Below are 23,164 nucleotides of genomic sequence, written 5' to 3' on the forward strand. Positions count from 1 at the left end.
GAGTCTCGCCGGCGTGAATTACTCACCTCACACACAGCGGGAGCTGGCGGGTAAGTATGCGGGGGTGGTCCTGTGGGGGGGATCCAACCCCGGGGGTCCCCCCGCGGTGGTCTGGCCCGCGATCGGGGCTTACTGATCCTGCAGGCGGGCTGGTTCCGTGGGGGCCTTCTTTCCTCCGCGCTGGGCTCTTGTAGGGCTCCGCCATATTGCCCAGGGACCGGCGCGGAGAAGAGACCGCCGCGCACGCGCGGAAATACGCCGGCCGTTCTGCGCATGCGCGGAAATACGCCGGCCGGTCCGCGCATGCGAGAGATCATGCCGCCCGTTCCGCGCATGTGCGAACTCACCCCGGCCCTTCGGCACCGGCTGGAGCTGCGCGAACCACTCTGCCGTCGGCCTAGCCCCCGAGAAAGGTGCTAATTCCTCACTTTCGGGGGTTGTTGACGCCGGAGTCGTTGCCGCCGGTTTGGCGACATAGCCCCAATTTCAGAGAATCCCGCCTTTGGTCCATATCCCTTAATGCAACAACTGCATTTCTACTGTCTGCTGTTCCCTCCTGTGCAGTACTTTGCTCATTGGTTCCATGGTCTGGACTCAGCTCCTTTAAGATGCCATCATTTCCAGCAGTCTCCAATGTCAAATACCAGTTGACAGTGGCACAAAGCCCAAAGACTCCTGAACTTTTTATTCTCCCAGATGGGCACTGGAGAGTTGTCTCCCTAATTGCCATTGACTTCAGAGGTATTAGTAAACTGTGCGGTGACAATTCATTACTATTTACTATTTTATAAGTAATAGTTACTCATTAGTCACTACAATAAATCAAGCGTGCTCTGGGAATGGGTAGTGCCAGTTAATCAACAATGCCAGTTAACCGAGAGTTCCATTTACTAATGGAAATCAGCACAATAATTGTCACATTAACTAATATGCAGGTACTCAGGAAATAAACTACGGTATTCTTTTTACTTCTAAATCTTCAACAATACATGGAAACATAAATTAAAGTGTAAAATTATAGAGCTACGCGTACCAGACAACTTCAAAAGGACATCCGGTTGGTAAAGTGATGATTCTTGTCTGGGGAACATCATGTTTCCTGGTTGGGAGAGTGCGAGAAAACACAATGTTTACTGTTTCTTGTATTTATGGCCACTAGTTTTAGATTCTCCCACCCCTGGAAACATTGCCATTACATCCAACTTGACCACCCTGTACATATTTTAAAGACCCCAATCAGGTCACCTCTCAGCCTTCTCTCTTCTGAAGAATAAAGCCCAGTCTTTTCCATCTTTCCTGATTGCTGGGATCTCTTAATTCTGGTGCCATCTTTATAAATCTTCTTTGCATTTCCACCATTGCTTCTATTTCCTTTTTATGGTATGGAGACCAGAATTGAACACAATTGTCTTAAGTGCAGACATAAGGCAGGAGATTAGAAACATTGACCTGGATCTTCCAAACTCCAAATAGTCGGAGATTGGATGTACTCTGGAAGGTGTGCTACAGGGCAGCTCATACGTCCTAACCTAAGGACGTTGTTGAAACTGTTTGGAAGTTTGAACTTCCAACAGGCAATTCTCGTGCTCCCTGGGACCCTCCAAAACATTCTCCAACTCTGAGTTAGAGACAGAAATATCCAATAGTTTTGACGTACTTACCTAGATAGTAACCCAGGAAATGTTAGTCAGAACAAAACCTAGTCTAATACTTGGGTAACTATACACTTGATCTCCCAATCACTCACACTGATCCCTCACCCCGATTCCCCTTGAACCTCCGACTCCCCCCGACAACCCGCCTCCCTAGGCCCAATCTGACTAGCCCCTTGCATTCAACTATCCACTGACCCAACCTGACTAATTCCCTCTACTCGACAACACCCTGGCCAGACCTGACTAGGCCCCACCACATGGCTATCCCTGACCCAATCTGACAGTACCCCAACCTAAGCTGACTAGCTCCCACCACCCAGCTTCCCCCCTTTACCCCCAACTCTCCCCTGCCCAAACTGACTCGCCTCCAAACTGCCAACCCCTCCTGACCCAACTATCCTGACACATCTACCCACTCAACCACCTGCCACCCTACCCAGCTGCCACCCTACCCACTTGCCAGCCTACTCACCTGCCATCTCACCCACATTCCACCAAGCCACCTTACCCACTCTACCCATCTGTCACCCTAACCACTCACCCTGCCACTCGATGTGCATGATACCCTGTCCCCTTACCCACTTACCGTTGCCATCCTCCCCCCCTCACCCACCCTACTCACTTGTCCACCCTGGCCCCTTACCCTCTTCTTTCATAGCTTTTCATGGAAGATTCAAACTCTTCACTTACCAGAATATGGCAGCTAGCGCCTTAAAAAATGGCGTGGTTTCTACATGGATTCTCTCCGCCACTGAGCCTCCCATCGCAAGATTGTCCTAAAAAATCCAAGGAAGGTAATTGTGTATTGTTTTGACTGATATGGGACAAAAATAGAGCTTCCAACAATAATTGAAGGTTTGGGCAATTATTCTATCTGGCCTGCACTTCCTTCAAAGTGCGGCTTCACTGCAAAGTTTCGGAAATTGCAGTGTAGTGTGAATTGGTGGAGACCCAACAACCTTCTCATTCTAGCTGGCCTTTGTGTCATGAATTTAAGTTATTCCCAGGGCCAAGGGCCAGGAAAATAACAATATGCAAAGTTTGATATCGTCCAGTTAAGGATACCACTCAAGTACTTCTTTTTTCTTTCATGAAATATTTGTAAAACATTCACAGTAACCTAGATTACATAACCTGGCTGTATCTCTGGGGTTCTAAGTGCTTCAGAATGGACAAAATGGGAAGGCAGGTGGCACAGTAGTTAGCACTGCTGCATCATGGCGCCAAGGACCCAGGTTCGAACCTGGCCCCGGGTCACTGTCCGTGTGGCGTTTGCACATTCTCCCCATGTCTGTGTGGGTCTCACCCCCAATATCCAAAGATGTGCAGGGTAGGTGGATTGGCCATGCTAAATTTCCCCTTAATTGCAAAAAAAGAATGGACAAAATAAAATACTTATTTCTTCAGTTGCCCTTTTGTCAATCCTTGAATTAACACCCAAAAGGTGAAAATATTTTGCACATAGGGGCTCTTCGCAATTACAGAGAAACCATACGTAATAGAGACACAATTAGTGCAAAGCCCTAATTTAATTTTCTCTCGCCAAAAATGCTCATCTTTAAGGGATAATGTATGTAAATTATTTCCAGGCCAAGTATCTGCACAAAAGGTTCAAACGCTACACTTTAAATGGGCAGATGATATGAGGAAGGCATTGTTACACAAATTTCACTCATTGTTCATTATGCGCATCTGAAAAATATCTTCCAGATTTTTAAGATGGAACATGTTTAGATTGTCAGTCAAACTCTGTAGTTCGAAAGACACTTAAAAACACCATTATGAGTAGTATTTGCAGTTAAATGCTGTTCACATCTGAGGAAATACCTTCTGTTTGACTGAAAAGTCTAAACGTTTTAATGAATTGTCAGATGTATTATTTTATAAGCAGGTGCCAGATACATTTATGGATAGATATAAAGCACACAGCAAATTCTCAGTTTGTTCAGTCCCAGTGGATTTATTTCAAATCTTTTCCATTTTCTTCATGACCTACTGACTATAATCACAATTTAGCACATTCTAATAAACGTTGATTGATATTAATTGTATAGGTCCTCCTTGAATACCAACGTGTGCTACTCTCTGTATTACTTTTGAGAACCTCAGGCTGGTGTCAGCGTTGAATACATCTGAAAATCAACTGACCTACAGAAATGTCTCTATCAGTTATATAGTTTCGGATCACATGCGCCAATAGCAGTCATATGATATAGTTCTCATTGACAGGGTGGGCTCATTTTGTCTCTCACAATTGTAAGATGCATGGTATCAGTGTCAACCACATTCTCCAATGAATCTGAGACACAGCTACGTTCCCATTCCTTGCCTGTCTTCACAACATTCCCATGGGAATTAGAACTTACTGCGGTGTCATGATAACAGCCATCCAATTAAACTCAAAAGCCGGTCTGCTTGCTTATTTTTACCATATGAAGATAATTATGATGGCACCAGATATCTACTCCCATCGCTATGTATCAAAAACAGCTCATGACGAGACTTCCGGTGACGGCGGGCGGGAGGCGGCCGCACAATGGAGGGCTCCCGTTCGGCAACAGCATTTTCGGGGCTTTAAGCCCGGTCCCAGGGTCCTCGGAGGCGGCAGAAGCAGGGAGAAGGCACGGAGGAGGCACAGTGAAGACACAGGAGGAAAAAAAGAACAAAGAAAAATGTCGAGGGTAAGCAAGAAAACGGCCGGAAAAAAAACAGCTGAAGGTCCTTCGGCGAGTGGAAAGGTCACCGCGGGGTCACCAAGGAAAATGGAGGCTGGAGCACCAGGGAAGGCCGCACTGCTTACGGCTAAAGAAATAACTAAGGTGATGGCTGCGGAATTTGAAAAGCAGTTGGCGCAGATTGCAAAATGCATGGAGACAGTGAGGAAGGAGATGAAGGAGGTTTTGAGTGTGCTGGTGGAGGAGGCGGTTTCCCCGGTGAGGACGGAGGTGGCGAGCGCAGTGGCGTAGGTGCGAGAGCAAGGGGAGGCGCTGAAGGAAGTGGAGGAGACGTTATTGCAGCACAGTGACCAACTTGCCTCAATGGGGAAAGAGATGCGGAAGGTGATGGATACTAACAAGGATCTGCGAGGAAAAATGGAAGACCTGGAAAACAGATCCAGGCGACAGAATTTGAGGATTGTGGGGCTGCCCGAAGGAGTTGAAGGACCAAAGCCGACTGAGTATTTTGCCGCGATGTTGGCAAAACTATTGGGGGAGGGGGAGGATCCCTCCCGAAATGAACTGGATCAGGCTCATCGGTCGTGGAGGCCTGTACCAAAGGCGAGTGAGCCGCCAAGGGCAGTGACTCTGTGCTTCCGTAGGTACAGGGTGAAGGAGAAGGTCCTGAGCTGGGCCAAGCAGAAGCGGGTGGTGCAGTGGGCTGGAGCTGGTATACGTGTATACCAGGACTTTACGGTGGAGCTGGCAAGGAGGCGGGCTGCCTTCAACCAGGTGAAGAGGGCACTGTACATTAGAAAGGTGCGGTGCGGCATTGTATATCCAGCGAAGCTGAGGGTGACTTACAAGCTCAGGGACTTTTATTTTGGAACGGCGGAAGCAGCGGAGGAGTTTGCGAAAGCAGAAGGACTGTGGCAGAACTGACAAATTGAGGAATGGCCATGTGCCGATGTAACCTCATGACTGTATTTTCTTATTTTTTGTATCACTGCGCGCGGGTGTAGAGATTAAAGGAGCCAAGGTGGTATATATTTGGACAAGGGAAGGGATGGGACTTTCACTTGAAATGAGGGCTCTTTGGGGTGTAGGTGGATATGCGGGGTGTGTGTGCTAAAAGGGGATCTCTGGGCTTTCCTGGGGCCGGGCAAGTGGGAAAGGGACCTGGGCAGGGGCCTCCACGCTGGCCGGTGTGTGCCGGCCAGTGAACGGGAGTGAGGTGGGGGGAGGGGCTGCGGCCATCGGAGCCTGGCAGAACAGGGTCCGAGTGGTCTAGCCGGGGTGGAAAGTTGGGGGGAAGGAACCGAGGTTGGGAGGAGGAGTTTTACAAGAGGCAGTGGACGGGAGGAGCTGGAGTCCGGGTGGGGGAGGGGGGGGGGGGAGGGGGGGGGGGGGGGGGGGAGCTGTGTAAGATTAAGGGTGACTACGGGTAATCCCTGATTCCTTTTTGTCATTTGTTTATGTAAACATGCAGGTTGAGGTTTGGGGATTGGTGGGTAGATGGGATCGCTGTTATTATGGGGACTGACATATCTTGCTGATTATTGTTTATTGTTGATGGATGTAAATGTGGGAGAAAATGTGAAAAAGGAGGAGAATAAAATTTTTTAAAAAACAAAAAAACAGCTCATGACAGGTCACGTTTCGGTCATGTAAGAAGGTCAATGCTGAAGACAGGTGCAGCACAAGCAGTGAACGCAAACTCGCTTACCATAGTGAAACTACGGGCGAGGATTACCCAGCAACCCGCCTGCCGCCTGTTTCGTGGTGGCTGGAGGTGACCCGCCATTGGCCGGCGGAGGGATCTACTGGTCCTGCCGTTGTCAACGGGGTTTTCCATTGAATGTGCCCCTCGCTGCCGGGAAATCCGCGGCGGGGGCGCACAGTCGGCAGAACAGGAAGATCCCACTGGCGTGAACGTCTGGAAAATCGCATCCGACATATCCAACATGATTTGGCAAATTTTGTGATTAAAGATTTTGCCAACTTGGAAATTAAAAAAGAAATTGGGCAGCACGGTAGCATTGTGGATAGCACATTGTGGATAGCACAATTGCTTCACAGCTCCAGGGTCGCAGGTTCGATTCCGGCTTGGGTCACTGTCTGTGCGGAGTCTGCACATCCTCCCTCGTGTGTGTGTGGGTTTCCTCCGGGTGCTCCGGTTTCCTCCCACAGTCCAAAGATGTGCAGGTTAGGTGGATTGGCCATGATAAAATTGCCCTTAGTGTCCAAAATTGTCCTTAGTGTTGGGTGGGGTTACTGGGTTATGGGGATAGGGTGGAGGTGTTGACCTTGGGTAGGGTGCTCTTTCCAAGAGCCGGTGCAGACTCGATGGGCCGAATGGCCTCCTTCTGCATTGTAAATTCTATGTAAAAATTCTATGTAAAAAATTCTATGTAAAAATTGGATTTCACAGGAGAACTTTTTCCATTTTTCTGAGAAGCTTTAACCTCCCAAGTAGCAGTGCAAGCTGCTCTTGAAGCACTGTTACATAGAGGGTCAAAGAGCAAGTGGCAGTTTGTCCTTTTGGCAGCAGTTGAAGGTCATGGCCTAAATTTCACCCTCTGCTGCCGGTTGTTTTTTAGGTGAGGAGAGGGAGGGAGATTGTGAAATTGAAGGAACAGTTTTCCCTCTTGCCTGCCCTGACCTCACGGCAATTTTACACTGGGGTGGACAAGCCCTCGGGTGGGAAACCTGCTCTTGCCCCTCTCTTAAGGGCTGTTTTCCACCCAGTCTAAATTTTTAGGCTGATGGGAGGATTTACTTGGTGTGGGGGAAGCCCAAAAATGAACAGTGTTAAGCCTGGCGTGCGAAGGAGGAGGGGCATTTTGATCAGAAGCCCCTTTCTGTTTTTAAGTGCTCTCCCCTAATGGTCCAGTGACTCTGGTCCTCGCTCCCTTCCCGACCTCACCCCGACACCCTGACTACCCCTTCTGCGCCCCAGGCTTTTCCTACCCTTGAACTTACCTTGCCCTTTGATCCTAGGACTTAGGTATGGGCATCTTCCTGAAGTTACTCTTCAATCCACTGCAGCTCTTGTCACCTCCAAGGTGGGGCCTCCTCCCAAGTGAGGGCGCTAGTCTCGCCTGCAGCCAAGTGACATACATTGGAGTGGGGGAGCACTCGGAGCCAATGGGATTGTGTCCCCTGCTGACTCTCCAGATGGCAGAAAGGGAGATCCCAAAAAGCTCAGGTCCATGTCTGCTTCCTAACTGCCGAAGCAACACTGGGTTACGTATCAGTTGTAACTGCTGAGTCAAAACATACTCACCACTGAATTTTCCCTTTTCTGTTTCTAATTACATTCTACCTTTCTGTGGATACAATTAATTAAAGGCATAACACCCACATCCCCTTGGCTAGGAAATTGGATCATATCTGATTTGGGGTGGCTGGATTTGGAGACAATTCACAAGCTCTGTCGATCAGTTGGCCAAAGGTCTGAATAGTGCGATAAAACCGACTGCATGATGGATTCGCCAGGATATTGAGCTCTCCCATGGTACAGGCTGCCACGATGGCACGCAAATGATTTTACAGATGCCGGGCCTGAAGACTGAGCTATAGCACTGCTAAAAAAGGGTTCCCTTCCCTTAATGGGCAGTTGATGTGTAATGCTGTTCAGCACATTTTTCAGGTGAATACCTGCTATCCTGGCAGTAGTTTTGATGCCTTTATTCTGTACCATCAGTGTTTGAAGTTGTTAAACCAGATGGTGGCTACTGGATAACAATGTTTTATACATTTACCAACTGACTCATGACTTTGGTGTGTAACCCAGCCACAGTAGGTGCCGCATGGGTATAATTAGAGCCAAGCTACCAGAAGAAAGACCATTGAGCACATTATAGAGGTGCTGAAGCAAGGTGCCCACTGCCTGGACCACTCTGGAGGAGACCTACAGTCCTGTGGGTGCATCATGATTCATTATGGTCGGCCAGCTCCTGCAGTATCCTTCTATCACCAAGGCACAGGGATGTGGTGAGCAGCTGAGGGCAAGGAAGGGGAAGAAGAGGACGAAGCGGGCAGGCAACCAGCCCTTCTCCTTTCCTGCCAGGTTGTCAATAGTCAGCCCGCTTGACTACGGGACCAGTGAGCATAACCCCAATTCCCCATTCTTCTTTGAAAATAAATTTAAAGTACCCAATTCTTTTTTTTTCCAATTAAGGGGCAATTCAGCGTGGCCAATCCACCAACCCTGCACATCTTTGCATTGTGGGGGTGAGACCAACACAGACACAGGGGGAAGGTACAAACTCCACACAAACAGTGACCCAGGGCCGAGGTCGAATCCGGGTCCTCGGCACCGTGAGGCAGCCGTGCTGACCAGTGCGCCGCCCACCAATTCAGGACAATATTTTCTAAATGCAATCTGGAAACTCATTGGGCGGGATTCTCCACTCCCGCGCCGAAGTGGCCGCGCCGTCGTGAATGCCGTTGAGGTTCACGACGGTGCGAAACAGCCCCGATCCCGACCGATTCAGGCCCTGACAATGGGCTAGGATCGGGGCCGCGTCATCAACAGGCGCCAGGCCTTGTCGCCCGCGTAAAGCAGGCGCCGCATAGATGACGCGGCCGGCGCCGCATAACTGCCGTCATCCGCGCATGCGCGTGTTGGCCGGCGCCAACCAGCGCATGTGTGGTTGCCGTCCTCTCTAAGTCCGCCCCGCAAGAAGATGGCGGACGGATCTTGCGGGGCTGCGGAAGGAAGTAGGTCCTCCTTCAGAGAGGACGGCCCGACGATCGGTGGGCACCGATCGCGGGCCACCCCACATTTGAGGTACCCCCCGGTGCAGGATCCCCCCTCGCCCCCCCCCCCCCCCCCCGCAGACCGCCCCCCCCCCCCCAGTGTTCACGCACCGTTCACGACGGCAGTGTGGACGGCGCCGGGGGGAACCTGCCGTTTTGGCCTGGCCGCTCAGTCCATCGGGGCCTGAGAATAGCGGGGGTGCCGGAGAATCGCCATTTTGGGTGTCTCCGGCGATTCTCCGGCCTGCAGCCCGCGGAACTCGACCGGGCCGTTCCCGCCGCTTGGGAGGGTGTCGGACCGGCGTCCCGGGAAATTTTGGCGGCCCAGGCGATTCTCCCAACCGGCGCGGGAGTGGAGAATCTCGCCCATTGTGTTCCCTACTGCAGCTCTTTTGCTTCTCCCAAGCTAAATGAAAATAAAGTCTCCCATTCTGAGCAGTTTTTCTGCTGTGTGCTTTTCTGATGTCTGTACTTATACACCCTCACGACAGCATTACTATCCAGAATTGTATGGGTCAATCCTACCAAAGTCTTGTATTTGCTGTTCCTCAATTCTATCTATTTGCTGCCCATCACATTTAATGGAAATCGTCCGACTGTATTTATATTGTTGCTGCACCTCACCCCTTCTCCATTTCACTGTCCTTCCTAATGATTTTAATTGGAATAATTAGGTGCAGCTTGGAGCACAATCCTTGTAATGGTTAGCAGACATTGGGGTAACTGCATGTGATGGTGGCAAATACTATGGCGAGGATTTCAATGAACTGGATTAGACACCGAGGCAGGTGATGTTACAGGGTGGGAAATAAGTGGTCTTCCTGATGGAGATGATATGGGATCAGAGGCTCGGCTCATGGCCAAATATGCAAACAGTCTGGTTGAGACATGCCTCATTGGAGGTAAATTACTATGATGGTAGAGCATAGAATTCTTGGTGGAGGCCAAAGGCTTCAGGCCTCCCAAAGTTCAGATGAAGGATACTGTGACTTGTGTAAGAGCGAATATCTGAGAAATGGTCTGACAATACAGAGGCAATGCATTGTCCTGAAAGATAGATAATTCAAGGTGGGTGTCATCAATATGTAGGTAGAAATTAGCCCTATGCCCCTGGATAATGCCACCAAAGGACAGTAAATAAATGAGGAAGAGGAAGAGCAAGGTTACATCTAGTAAGAAGTCTTACAACACCAGGTTAAAGACCAACAGGTTTGTTTCAAACACTAGCTTTCGGAGAACTGCTCCTTCTTCAGGTAAGGAAGGAGCAGTGGGCCGAAAGCTAGTGTTTGAAACAAACCTGTTGGACTTTAACCTGGTGTTGTAAGACGTCTTACTGTGCTCACCCCAGTCCAACGCCGGCATCTCCACATCAAAGTTACATCTGGCATTGATGGCACAGGGGTGGGGAGAGCAGCTATTGCTGAGAAACAAGGTTCAGACAGGGCGCTGGAGGGATACAAGATAGCCAGGAGGGAACTGAAGAAAGGGATTAGGAGAGATAAGAGAGGGCATGAAAAATCTTTGGCGGGTAGGATCAAGGAAAACCCCAAAGCCTTTTACACATATGTGAGAAATATGAGAATGACGAGAGCGAGAGTAGGTCTGATCAAGGACAGTAGCGGGAGATTATGTATTGAGTCTGAAGAGATAGGAGAGGTCTTGAACGAGTACTTTTCTTCAGTATTTACAAATGAGAGGGGCGATATTGTTGGAGAGGACAGTGTGAAACAGATTGGTAAGCTCGAGGAGATACTTGTTAGGAAGGAAGATGTGTTGGGCATTTTGAAAAACTTGAGGATAGACAAGTCCCCCGGGCCTGACGGGATATATCCAAGGATTCTATGGGAAGCAAGAGATGAAATTGCAGAGCCGTTCGCAATGATCTTTTCGTCCTCACTGCCAACAGGGGTGGTACCAGGGGATTGGAGAGTGGCGAATGTCGTGCCCCTGTTCAAAAAAGGGAATAGGGATAACCCTGGGAATTACAGGCCAGTTAGTCTTACTTCGATGGTTCGCAAAGTACTGAGGGATAGGATTTCTGAGCATCTGGAACGACACTGCTTGATTAGGGATAGTCAGCACGGATTTGTGAGGGGTAGGTCTTGCCTCATAAGTCTTATTGAATTCTCTGAGGAGGTGACCAAGCACGTGGATGAAGGTAAAGCAGTGGATGTAGTGTACATGGATTTCAGTAAGGCATTTGATAAGGTTCCCCATGGTAGGCTTATGCAGAAAGTAAGGAGGCATGGGATAGTGGGAAATTTGGCCAGTTGGATAACGAACTGGCTAACCGATAGAAGTCAGTGGTGGTGATGGCAAATATTCAGCCTGGAGCCCAGTTACCAGTGGTGTACCGCAGGGATCAGTTCTGGGTCCTCTGCTGTTTGTGATTTTCATTAATGACTTGGATGAGGGAGTTGAAGGGTGGGTCAGTAAATTTGCAGACGATAGGAAGATTGGTGGAGTTGTGGATAGTGAAGAGGGCTGTTGTCGGCTGCAAAGAGACAAAGATAGGATGCAGAGCTGGGCTGAGAAGTGGCAGATGGAGTTTAATCCTGAAAAGTGTGAGGTTGTCCATTTTGGTAGGACAAATATGAATGCGGAATACAGGTTAACGGTAGGGTTCTTGAAAATGTGAAGGAGCAGAGAGATCTTGGGGTCTATGTTCATCGATCTTTGAAAGTTGCCACTCAGGTGGATAGAGCTGTGAAGAAGGCCTTTGGTGTGCTTGCGTTGATTAGCAGAGGGATTGAATTTAAGAGCCGTAAAGTGATGATGCAGCTGTTCAAAACCTTGGTAAGGCCACATTTGGAGTACTGTGTGCAGTTCTGGTCGCCTCATTTTAGGAAGGATGTGGAAACTTTGGAAAAGGTGTAAAGGAGATTTACCAGGACGTTGCCTGGAATGGAGAGTAGGTCTTACGAGGAAAGGCTGAGGGTGCTAGGCCTTTTCTCATTAGAACGGAGAAGGATGAGGGGAGACTTGATAGAGGTTTATAAGATGATCAGGGGAATAGATCGAGTAGACAGTCAGAGACTTTTTCCCCGGGTAGAACAAACCATTACGAGGGGACATAAATTTAAGGTGATTGGTGGAAGATATAGGGGGGGGGATGTCAGAGGTCGGTTCTTTACCCAGAGAGTAGTGGGGGCATGGAATGCACTGCCTGTGGAAGTAGTTGAGTTGGAAACATTAGGGACCTTCAAGCGGCTATTGGATAGGTACATGGATTACGGTAGAATGATGGGGTGTAGATTAATTTGTTCTTAATCTGGGACAAAAGTTTGGCACAACATCGTGGGCCGAAGGACCTATTCTGTGCTGTATTTTCTATGTTCTATGCTCTAGCTATGACTGTGTAGGCAGGATACTGTGTTCCCGATGACAAGGTAGTTGTAATGTAATCATCTAAAGTGATTTATGCTGGATGATTTATAGCCTGAAAAAATGCTTAGGCTTTCCAAATGTTAATACTTCCAGAGAAAATAGCTTTTCATTTGTGATGGCTCGCCTTCATTCAATGGGGCTGAATGTGCAAAGCATCATAGGACATCAGTTGGGTTGACAAGCTTCCATTGATGGTGCGTGTAATAAGAGCCAGGAGTGCAGCAGCAGAGAAAGATTTTCACAGATAAAACCCTCCAAGACAAGTCCCAATTATCCGCAATAGTAGATCTTTAGCATTTGACTTAATTGATTAGTTTAGGTTTATACCAGAATAATAATGCCCCCCAGAAGACGTTGATGTAAAATTTAAGACCGAATCTTGTTGGGAAAAATAACAGCAAATTCCTGACACACAACATTATTATTATTTTTTTAGACATTTAGAGTACCCAATTATATTTGACCAATTAAGGGGAAATTTAGCGTAGCTAATCCACCCAACCCGGTTCCTCTGCGCCGTGAGGCAGTAGTGCTAACCACTGCACCACCCTTTACACAGAACATTATTATATTGATTTTTTAAAAATAAATTTAGAGTACCCAATTCATTTTTTCCAATTAAGGGCGCAATGTAGCGTGGCCAATCCACCTACTCTGCACATCTTTGGGTTGTGGGGGCGAAACCCACGCAAACACAGGGAGAATGTGCAAACTCCACACAGGTAGTGACCCAGAGTTGGGATCGAACCTGGGACCTCGGTGCCGTGAGGCAGCAGTGCTAACCACTGTGCCACCATGCTGCCCTACACACAACATTATTAATACACAATTCCATCGGCAAGTCCAGGTGAAGAACAGAGCTGCGATTGGTCACAACGTACCGGTCAATTATGTCACTATACCAATGGCAGCTTGTCTTCAATCTCACAGTTAATTATAACAGCTTGTTGGATCTGCACATGCACATTGTAGTGTACGGGTATCTGGCATAGCAAAGGTTGATGTGGGACTGGGAAACAGTACCGGCCACAGTGTGATGTAAAGAGACACATGGGGCGAAATTCTCCCGAAACGGCACGATGTCTGCCGACTGGCGCCCAAAACGGTGCCAATCAGACGGGCATCGCGCCGCCCCAAAGGTGCGGAATGCTCCGCATCTTTGGGAGCCGAGCCCCAACATTGAGGGGCTAGGCCGACGCCGGAGGAATCTCCGCCCCGCCAGCTGGCGGAAACGGCCTTTGTTGCCCAGCCAGCTGGCGCGGAAATGACATGTCGGGGCGGCGCATGCGCGGGAGCGTCAGCGGCCGATGACAGTTTCCCACGCATGCGCAGTGGAGGGAGTCTCTTCCGCCTCCGCCATGGTGGAGACCGTGGCGGAGGCGGAAGGGAAAGAGTGCCCCCACGGCACAGGCCCGCCCGCGGATCGGTGGGCCCCGATCGCGGGCCAGGCCACCGTGGGGGCACCCCCCAGGGCCAGATCGCCCCGCCCCCCCCCAGGACCCCGGAGCCCGCCCGCGCCGCCTTGTCCCGCCGTTCAAAAGGTGGTTTAATCCACGCCGGCGGGACAGGCAATTTATCGGCGGGACTTCGTCCATCCGGGCCGGAGAATCCAGCGGGGGGGCCTGCCAACCGGCGCGGCCCGATTCCCGCCCCCGCCGAATATCCGGTACCGGAGACTTCGGCAACCGGCGGGGGCGGGATTCACGGCAGCCCCCGGCGATTCTCCAACCCGGCGGGTGGTCGGAGAATGATGTCCATGATCTGAGAGTTGGGGACTGGACAGAGACCTGTGTAAATACAAGCATGGAGTTAGCTAATAGGTTGGACTGTACCCTGTATTTCTGTACATAATACCAATAAACATTCATAAATTGAACCAGACAAGACACACCCTCTTCATGAACAGACGTCCAACATCCATTAAATTTGCTGCAGAAAGTTAGGATTTATACTGAAAGCATAAATACCCTTTTAACAAAGTGATTGTATATGCAATGACAATCAACTTCTGCAGCCCAGAAAAGAAACTATTTAAACAATTCTGTCCCATTCCTGCAAGTACTGAAATTCTTAGAGACTTAAGAAATGTTTTAAAAAGGAAGATTTTAAATGTTCTTATTTTTCCCAAAGTTTTTTACTCTCCCGCTTAATCCAACACTTCATTCTCGCTCTTTATTTCTCACCTTGTACCTGATTTGACTATAATTTTGAACTCAACTCTCTTTGGTGTTCTTCGGTTTCATTCACAATCCATAAATCTCATAGAGTTAAGCAGATAAACTGGAGATACACTGTGATCCCATTTTTCACAAAGGTCCCAGATACTGTGTTGTCCTCACTGTGCCATTATCAGCTCACATTTACAGTAACGTACAGGGCAAATGCTTTTGAGCTCAACGGTACAGCAAAGGTCTAACAGTATAAGATGTGGCACTTCACCAAGGTTTGCCATTTCATCTCTGACACAGCATGTGGCTAATTTAGGAGGTAAACATTAAAGTCTGAAATTATTATTGGTGATATTTCTGGACAAATATTTAATTACCCAGATCATTGGATCAGCAGTGGAGAGGGACGTCCACCAATTACTGCCAATAAAGCTGCCAACTTGACTTTATACACTGAAGCCTAAGGTCCTGGCACCAGATTCAATCCGGTGATAAGCAGAGTCAGGAGGGTTAATGGTGAAGCATAATAACAGCAGTGCCACACGGGCCTTTTTCATCATGAAGTGAAGACATGTCCCTTAAACTCTCTCTTCAGTTCATTGACTTCCAAGTTTTTTAAATGTCCTTGTCAACACTGGACAATACCCATTCCCCCCTCACCCTAACAATACTCATCCCCAAAAATACTCATTCCCCCCTCACCCCAACAATACACCCCCCCCGCAGCCCAATAATACTCATATCCACTCAGCCCTGACAAAACTCCTCCCTCCTCATTCCCGAAAATACTCTTCCCTCCTCACCCCCGACAATACTCATCCCCCTCACCCCAACAATACTCATTTCCACATACCCCAACAATACACATTTCCACATACCCCAACAATACTCATCCCCCTCACCCTCGACAATACTCATCCCCCTCATCCCAACAATACTCATCCCCCCTCACCCCTGACAATGCTCAACCCCCTCACTCCTGACAATACTCATTCCCCCCCTCATCACTGAAAATTCTCATCCCTCCTCATCTCCGACATTACTCATCCCCCTCACCCCGAACAATATTTATCCCCGTATTCCCGAGAATACTCATCCCTCCTCATCCCCAACAATACTCTTCCCCCTCACCCCCAACAATACTCATCCCCCCTCATCCCCGATGATACTCATCCCCCCCCCTTCCCCGAAAATGCTCATCCTTCCTCATTTCGGACAATATTCATCCCTCCTCACCCCCAATAATACCCAATGTCCTCACCCCTAATGATACTCATCCCTCCTCACCCCCAACAATGCTTATCCCCCTCACCTTCAACAATACTCATCCCCCTCGATAATACTCATCCCTCCTCACCCCCAACAATACTCATCCCCCCTCACCTTCAACAATACTCATCCCCCTCACCCTCGATAATACTCATCCCCCTCACCCTCGACAATACTCATCCCCCTCACCCTCAACAATACTCATCACCGCACCCCCGAGAATACTCATCCCTCCTCATCCCCGACAATACTCTTCCCCCTCACCCCCAACAATACTCATTCTCCCTCACCCCGACAATACTCATCCCTCTGTCACTCCAATAATACTCCTCCCCCTCAACCCCGACAATACTCATCCCGTCTCACCCCTGACAATACTCATCACCTCTCACCCCATCAATGCTCACCCTGCCTCCCTAACCCTGACAATACTCACCCTTCGTCCCTCACCCTTACAATGTTCACCCCCCCTCGCCATTGACAATACTCACCCCCCCCCTCACCCTGACAATGCACACCCTCCCTCCCCATTGATAATACTCACCCGCGTCCTCATCCTGACAGTGCTCATCCTCCCTCCCTCACCCCAACGATGCTCACCCTCCCTCCCCCGACAATGCTCACCTTCCCTCCCTGCCCCTTGAAAATTATAACCCTTCCTCCCTCACCCCGAGAATATTCACACTCCTTCCCTCACCCTCAACAATGCTCACCCTCCCTACATCACCTCCATCAATACTCAGTCGTCCTCTCTCGCCCCTTGATAACAGTCACCCCCTTAGCCACCTGCAATGCTCACCTACCCTTCCCCTCACCCCCAACAATGCCCACCTACCTACCCCAAACCCTGCCCATTTCCTATCCCCCTACTCCTCCATTAATGCTGCACAACAATGCTCATCCCCCACCCTGGACAATGCTAACACTGTCCAGAGGGGGACAGTGAACATTATCTGGAGGGGTATGAATATTGTCAGCAGGGGAAGTGAACACTGTCTGGATGTGAGGTGACTATTCTTCAGAATGCACTGTCAGGCGAGGGTAGGCATTGTCATGGGAGTGGGGCAATATGTTTGGGAGAAGGGGTGAATATTATTGCAGGGGAGGGCTGAGCTGTATTCTGGGTCCCACAGTGCTGGAGGCTTTGACATTCCAGCTGATTTACTTGGGAGTTAGACTCCTGAGCAGGCTTTACAACTTGTTGGAAACACTCTCGGTAAATCTGTGTAAAAACAAAAACAGTGAATATTGTGTCCACAGAGGAGTCCGTGCGAGAGGCTCAAAGAAACCGTTTGTTTATTGAACAAGAAACTATTTACACTTTGTACACAGGTTCCAGTCGGGATTTCTCTACCCGGCTCCCACTTGGGCTGAGCTTTTTTTATACACAGTGTCCATAGTCTCGCTGATGGGAGCCCCTACTCCTCAGCAGGGCAGCTCATACTCAATTAGACTCAGGGGGAAACTAATTGGTCTAACCTGTAGGTCTCGTGTGACTTACAAAATCTCTCCCCTGAAAGTTCAAAAACTCTCTGATGAGGGAGGAGTTGGAGGGCGGTTGCTTCTTTTCGCTTGGGCCCTTGCCCAATTGCACCAATCTTTCAGTCCATTTAAAGCTGGGTGATACAGGGCGTGCGGATGCCACAGTGCCAGGGTCCCGGCTTGGGTCACTGTCTGTGCAGAGTCTGCACTTTCTCCCTGTGTCTGTGTGGGTTTCCTTCAGGTGCTCCGCTTTCCTCCCACAAGTCCCAAAAGACGTGCTTGTTAGATGAATTGGACATTCTGAATTCTCCCTCTGTGTATCCGCACACAGAATGTGGCGACTAGGGGATTTTCACGGTAACTTCATTGCAGTGTTATTGTAAGCCTACTTGTGACAATAAAGATTACTATTATTATTATGTGTCACATCCCGTTTTCATGAAACTCCCAAACTCCTCACGCGTGAATGGCGTGCCATTGTCGGGGACTTGGGACTTCTGAAATGCCGTGTGTGCTAAATGAGAGGTGCAGTTTCTCTATAGTTGTTCTCAAAGTCGTGGACGACATCCTGTGGACCTCCAGGCAGTTTGAATTTGCGTCAATTATGATCAGGAACATGTGGAGCCTTGAAAGCGGCCAGCAAAGTCGGCATGAAGCCGGGCCCAAGTCGTCCCGTCCACTCTCAGGGATGAAGAGCTGCAGTGGCGGAAGCTTCTGCAGTTCCTGACACAGATTACATTGTTGGGCCAGTCACTCTATCTCTAGTCCAGGCCCAGCCACCAGACAAAGCTGCGGGCTAGCATTTCATTTTGGACACTCCGGGGTACCCTGATTTCACCAACAGGAGCAGGCAGGTTAGATTGCAAACAGGTAGGCGCCCGGCAGGTTCTCGATTTTGGCCTCTCCCATGATTTAACTGCCTCGTCATGCTTTTGCTTAAGCTCAATGCAGCTATTAAATCGCACCCCGTGTATCCGGTCTTATATTACAATTCCCTTACCTTTGTCAGTGATTTTTAAAAAAAATGTAATTCTCCAAGCATCGATCGGTATAGATTTTGTTTGCTTCATAATGATCTTGTAAAACATTGTGAAGGGATGTCAAAAGAAAAATAGCTGCAAATATGTGCATTATATTTCATCATGGATATTTCTAATTGCAAGCTAATTGAACCAACCTGATGAAACATGTCATGAAAGATCCTGGCTAATTGCATCCATTTAAAGCAGTTGTTAACATTATTGTTTGAACTAAATCAATGTACAATGACATAATCTGTTAATCACTAACAGATAACTATGGCTTTTATTTAGGGTCCATTCAGATTGGATTATGTGATTTATGTGAAAAGGGTTAAATGGATTTCAGTTAGAAAACCTTTATTATGTTTAAGATTTAAACCTTTTGGGATGAAGAATATCATGAAGAACCAATCTGTGTGCAAAGGCTAATGGCAACCAATGCTCTAAATAGAATCCAGAATATAAAATGAAGCAATAATTTATTATATAGGATAGGACTTTTGTTTGCAAACGTATTGCTATGTGCTCATACTACCACTGTGAGGGTGTTTACTCATTGATGACCAATACAATTAAAAAACATTTTGAAAAGAAAGAGGAATATCTGAAATGGAAGAATTATATTGCCTGTTGAAAGTTACCCGTAATGATTTATCAATGAGTGACAAGCATTTGGAGGTGAAAAACAATTTTCTTTTGAGTAGAGGATATGCAGTACGATAACATGACTTCAGAGTCAGGGGTAATGTTTAGCATCAAAAACAGAAAATGCTGGGAAATCCCAGCAAGTCAGACTGCATCTGTGGAGAGAGAAAGGAGTTAAGGTTTTGAGTTTGGGTGTTATGGGCCAGGGTTTAGAGAATGCCAAAGTGTATTGGTATGGGGAGCACACGGCCCACTCTAAATGTGTGGGACAGCAGAAATAGAAAAGTATTTTTAAAGCAAAACAATGTTTATTCTATGAACTCAAGTTAACCTTTTTAAAACATAGTGACCATCTTAGCAACCATCAATTCAAATACAACCCCCAAAGAATACAACACAAAGTAATGCTTAATAACTTCCCAAACAACATCCAGAAGACAAAAGAAACACCTTTTAACAGAAGTACATTAGGTTTACATTCACTACTGAGAACATTTATAATTCTGAATTCACAAAATGATCAAGAGATAGTCTTTTGATGGCAGAGAGAACAGCAGTACACCTGCTTAGTCTGGTTTCAGCTCCAACAATGAAAACGAAACTAAAACACACCCTGCAGCCTGCTCAAAAACGAAACTAAAAAGCTGACAGACAGCCCAGCTCCACCCACTCTCTGACATCACTGCAGTAATAAACACCCATTTCTTAAAGGTACTCTCAATACAGATATTTATATACACACCCATTTATAAACACCCATTTCTTAAAGGTACTCTCACATGACACTGGGTGACACTTTGTCAGAGCGAGAGACAACTGGAAGTAAGATAAGATTTAATAATGCCGTGGGGGAGGCGGGGTGGAGCAGTAGTGCTGGGTAGAAGGCCAAAGTTGGGTGGAGGAATGGGAGACAGTGGTCAAGCAAAAATGAGATGGAATGGGAGATGGAAAAATGAATCAATGGAAGAAATAAAAATAAATTTATAGAAATAAAAATGGGGTGAATGTGGATGAGAGGGTTCATACTCTGAAGTTGTTGAACTCTGTGTTAGATTTGGAACGCTGTAACGTGTCTAATGGGAAGATGCCTAACTTGCCTGAGATCATCTTCTGATTAGGCACGTTTACAGCCTTCACCCCATTTTTACTTCTATCAATTTTCTTTTCTTCTGTTGCTCATTTTCCCACCCACTTTTCATCATGCTTCCCATCTTGTTTTTTCCTTACCACCGTCTCCCCTCCCCCCATCCCACTAAGGCCATCTGTTTCCTGTTCCAGGTTGTCTTCCTTAGCTATGATCACTACCATTTAAATTCCCTTTGTCTTTTTGTCCACAACACTATTGGAAATTTATTGCTGGCCTTCTATCCAGCCCTTACTGCTGTAACCCGCAGCAATTTGCTTTTATCAGAATGTGGTGTATATTGTCTGATAACTGACAAGAGCCCAAGCATTGTTTGCATTTGGGAGCAGTTCAGAGGTGGATTACCAGACTAATTCCTGGAATGGGCCGGTTGTCTGGAGGAAAGGTTGGACAGGCTCGGCTTGTATCCGCTGGAGTTCAGAAGAGTAAAAGGTGAATTGATTGAAACAATTCCGCTTCCGCTTCTGCGCCGTGCAACATGGCGGAGCCACACAGTGGGCCGGCGCGGAAGAAGGTAGGCCCCCCCCCAATTTCGCGCCCGCTCGCCGATTGGTGGCCCCAGATCGCGGGCCTGGCCATTGTGGAGGCCCCCCCCTGGAGACTGATTCCTCCGCCCCCCACCATGACGGACACCACAGCCGCAACCGCACTCCCGCCGGGTGGAACCATACGTGAACCATGCCGATGCAAACTCGGCCGGTCGACCGTGGAGAATCACCGCGGGGGCCTTTTTCAACGGCCCCCAACCGGTGCCGCGTCGACCGCGCGCGTGACTGCCACCAATTCTCCGGCCACCGGAGAATCGTGTCCCGGTGTCGGACCCGTTCGCGGGTCTGAGGCCCCATTCTCCGCCCCCTCACCGAGCGCCATTTCGGCGCTGTGGCTCGGAGAATCCCAGCCAAGGTGTCACCCATTTAAAGCAAGAGGTGAGACAATTTTTTTTCAGTGGGTCATGAGTCTTTGGCACTCTCTTCCTGAAAGGTGGTGGAAACAGATGTCTTTGAATATTTTTGAGGCAGCGGTGGATAGAATCTTGGTAAGCAAAGGGGTGAAAGGTTATCCGAGGTGGTAGGTGGGATGCAGATTTTAGCTTACTATGAGATTAGCTGTGATCTTATTAAATGGTTGAGTAGGCTCGATGGGCTGAATGGCCTATTCCTGCTCCTTGTTCGTATGTTTTACCTTTAGGCTCCTATCTATGGCAAGAGCCCCACGACTGGCAGCTGTTAAAATAATGGCCAACAATTCATAACAAGACAAAGTGCAATGTCCCTTTCTCTGCTTGAGCATCGTCCATATTTTGTGCATTAATGTCTATGATTGTAGTCAACCCATAAGTGGCAATATTTAAATATTAAATCACCTCAGCAATATTGTTTCTCTGTATGCACAAGGATAATTCTGTGCAAAGGCAGATGACATTCAGAGCCTATACACAGTATTATTTCATTCAACGCATATCCTGATTACAAGGCAGGGCCGATGCACAATGATTGCAAAATTAGATAAAATCCAAAAATGGACATAGGATTGTGATACAAGATTAGCCCACATTTGTTTTCAAGCAGTATGTAAACTAATTTAAATGACAACACATGCAACTGAAGCAAAACATGTTGTGTGGCTGTATGCCTGAAAAATCACGAAGGACAAGTCCTACTTCGAGATAGTTTGCCCTGAGCAGCCTGCACTCCTTCTAGTGGAGATGCATTCTGCCTGGTGCTGATACTGGAACTGGTTACAGGTGGAAGGGTGAGCTGCTAAAAAACTGAATGGTGGTACAGCACCGCACGGAGTGGGTTCCAAAGTTTCTAGATTGCTGCACTGGAAGTCTTGAGGATGGAGGTGTAGAGGAGGAAAGATGACATTTATTCAAAGGGGGCTAAAATGTCCTCCTGACAGACTCTCAGAAGGCAGTGGGAGTAGACAGCTTTGGTAGCCAATGCCAGGAATGTAGGCCTGAGGACCAGCATGCAATGTGGAAAATGTTCAATGACCTTCCGTAAATGGTCGCGTACAGTAAATATATCTTCAAATGTTATATCTCGACTGTCTTATTTATTCCATGCACTACTTAATGAGCCACAGCTTGATCACTTAACGACAAACAAACTATAATGATACATATTTGTCTGTCCAGACTGTTTTGATTAGTCATTTTAAGGGTCGGTCTGTTGGTTGTGGACCTTGCATCTTTATTCCAAATAGTGTCCATAAAATATACGAAAAATTATTAGTCAATAAGCTCGCTACTTTAATGTTACAATAAAATATTGCAATAAGGAGTTATTGAATCTCCAGTGGGATACTTTTGTGGGTGTTGTCTGGGTTTAGTTATCAGTGGTATTTCCAACTGGATCACAAATGAGTTGTGGAAATGAAATCTTTGTTTAGCTGAATGAGGTTCATGAGAGATCTGCAGAATTGTTGTTTCGGGTAAGTGTTTGTTCACTGAGAAAAAAACAACATCAGAAGGTAAACCTTTGCAGGGTAGGGTCAGATGTTGGATCACTGTCAAGAAGACAATCAGGTGATGGAGCTCTCCTCAGGGTCAAGTGAGGTACCTGACTGTCGGTCTGTCTATCTCTCTCTATCTGGGATACAGTCAGGCGAGGTACCAACTCTCTCTCCCTCTTTCTCCTCAGGTACAACCAGGCTGTGTGCTAACTCTCTCTCTCTCTCTCTCGCATCGACTCTCTCTCTTTCTCTCGTCTCCTCGCTCCCCAGATAGTCAGGTGAGGTATTGACTCTCTCTGTCTCTTTCTCTCTCCCTCTTTCCCCAGGTACAGTCAGGTTGGTTGCTAACTGTGTGTGTCTCTCTCTCTCTCTCTCTTGCACTCACTCTCCATGAGGGCAGTCAGGTGAGGTGCAGATTGTCTTTCTCTCTCTTATCTATCTCTCTCTCTTCTGACAGTCAAGCAAGGTACAGACTGCCTTCTTATATCTCTTTCTCTCCCTGGGGTGCAGTGCA

General features: G+C 47.9%; 1 long non-coding RNA gene across 1 annotated transcript in view; it reads right to left on the minus strand.

Annotated features, from left to right (window-relative positions):
- LOC140389995 (uncharacterized) overlaps positions 1-23,164 on the minus strand; it is a 29,241-nt gene that overhangs the window by 1,020 nt on the left and 5,057 nt on the right. Inside the window, exons 2-3 of the long non-coding RNA XR_011934583.1 lie at positions 2,346-2,431; positions 1,034-1,099 (exon numbers count right to left, since the gene is read on the minus strand). This is a non-coding gene — a long non-coding RNA (uncharacterized lncRNA). The remainder of the gene's footprint in view (positions 1-1,033; positions 1,100-2,345; positions 2,432-23,164) is intronic.

The sequence above is a fragment of the Scyliorhinus torazame genome, chromosome 1 (genome assembly GCF_047496885.1).
Source record: "Scyliorhinus torazame isolate Kashiwa2021f chromosome 1, sScyTor2.1, whole genome shotgun sequence".
In the NCBI taxonomy this organism is placed as follows: domain Eukaryota; kingdom Metazoa; phylum Chordata; class Chondrichthyes; order Carcharhiniformes; family Scyliorhinidae; genus Scyliorhinus; species Scyliorhinus torazame.